The following is a 1,964-nucleotide window of genomic DNA, read 5'->3' on the forward strand; positions in this document are numbered from 1 at the left end:
AAGGCACAGATGTGCTGTATCTGGTATATTTGGGGAACATATTTGGAGGAATAGCATTAGATGAGGCTGAGCGGTATAGTGGGCCTGGATTATGAAGAATCTGGAGAGGCAGGCCTTGCCATTCTAGCAAATGGAAATAAAAGGTTTTCTATGGAAGGTTTCTTTTTTTAAAATTATAGTTGATTTACAATATTATTTTAGTTTCAGGTGCATAGCATAGTGATTCAATATTTTTATAGATTATACTTCATTAGAAGTTATAAAATAATGGCTATCATTCCCTGTGCTGTACAATATATTTTTGTTGCTGTCTATTTTATCCATAGTAGTTTGTATCTCTTAATCCCATATCCCTACCTTGCCCCTCTCCACTATGGAAGGTTTCTGAGTAGAGAAATGCCATAATAGTAATTACTTTTTTTATTGAAGGATTACCATACACAAGTAATGATACAAGTTCTTCTATATACATTGACTCACAGCACCCCTGGAGTGTAAACACCATTTTCAGTACCTCATTTTTCAGATGAGGAAACTGGTCATTGTAAAGTGGCTGAGACAGGATTTGAATCCAAGCTGTTTGGCCCTACTGCCAATGCACTTAAGCAGTAGGCTATCTAGTACTCCTCAACTGGATAAATGGTATCTAAGGAAGGTTAATCTCAGAGTTGATTGGAAGGGGGGAAAGAAATCTTGGTGGTGAGAAATCCAGTTAGGAGGCTACGGGAGTAATTCTAGGCATGTGAGAAACCATTCACATGTTTGCTTCCTGCCTCTCCGTCACTGATTTCATCCATCCCTACTAGTCCTATGCTAATTCCAGTCCTCATTGTTTTCTGCCTCCTGCCCTGCTCCCCAGCAATCCATTCTCCACTCTGCAGCAGAAGGATCTTTGTAAAAGCAAATTGGAGCATGTTGCTCCCTTGATTAAACCTTCCAGGTAAAATCCAAACTCTTCATGAGCTGGCTCTCATTTCTTTTCAGCCCCATTTCTAGGCACCTGCATAATTTCACACCAATAAACATCAGCTGGTATTATTATCCCGTCACAACCCACTTATCACACCACTGTATTTGCTGAATGAAGAGAATCAGTGAGTGGGAATGAGATTAAGATGGATATGTGTGCTCGCTTCGGCAGCACATACACTGAAAATTGGAACCATACAGAGTAGATTAGCATGGCCTCTGCTCAAGGATGACATGTAAATTCATGAAGCCTTCCATATTAAAAAAAAGAGAGAGAGATGGGTATGGTTAATAGGCAGATGTCTGATTTTAACATTTTCTCCCCACCTGCAGGCCTGAGGCAAAGAAACCCAGAGGAAAAAAGATCTGCCTTTTTATTCTGGGGCCTCTGCAACTTTTCCTTCCAGAACCTATCTAGCAAATGTTTTCCCTCTTATAGCAGCCCTTTTGGGGGGTCTGTTTCCTGGTCTCCATCCTGCGTAACTGCCTTGACCGCTGGCTCTGCTGCCTGGAAGCCTGGGGCTTGGCCACGCTTACTGCAGCTCCAGCTCCAGGAAGCCAGCCCCAGAGCCTCTCGCCCCTCTGCTGCCTTGGGAAGGGGATTCAGATCATTTCAAGGAAAAAGGAGAGGATGATTCAAAGATGAGTAGACAGTTTCAAGATGGCTGACTCAGAGGATGACTCAGAAGAAAGCTGGAGGGGTAAGGAGGGAGGACAGTAGCTGTGATGGTAAAGTGCAGGGAGGCCTCTGGAGGCTTCAAGGCTGGACTTCAGTCCCATTTCCTGACCTCAGGCATGACCCTCAACTGTCCCAAGTCTCAGCTTACTCTCCTCAAGTGGGGCCAATCACAGCATCTGCTGTACAATAGTATCTTGAAGGTTAAAGGGAAAGTGACCCTCAGGCACTCAGCGTGATGGCGCATCACAGGAAGCACCCTCCAAAAGTCAGCTGTCATTGCTTTAAGTGGGAAGTGACAATAAAAGGGTGTGGCCTA

The 1,964-nt window shown here is 43.9% G+C and overlaps 1 non-coding gene across 1 annotated transcript; it reads left to right on the top strand.

Annotated features, from left to right (window-relative positions):
* The first annotated feature begins 1,125 nt into the window (after window positions 1-1,125).
* On the top strand, window positions 1,126-1,233 carry LOC117313119 (U6 spliceosomal RNA). Its single transcript, XR_004527581.1, has one exon. It is a non-coding gene; the product is annotated as a U6 spliceosomal RNA (small nuclear RNA).
* The last annotated feature ends 731 nt before the right edge of the window (window positions 1,234-1,964 follow it).

The sequence above is a fragment of the Tursiops truncatus genome, chromosome 7 (genome assembly GCF_011762595.2).
Source record: "Tursiops truncatus isolate mTurTru1 chromosome 7, mTurTru1.mat.Y, whole genome shotgun sequence".
In the NCBI taxonomy this organism is placed as follows: domain Eukaryota; kingdom Metazoa; phylum Chordata; class Mammalia; order Artiodactyla; family Delphinidae; genus Tursiops; species Tursiops truncatus.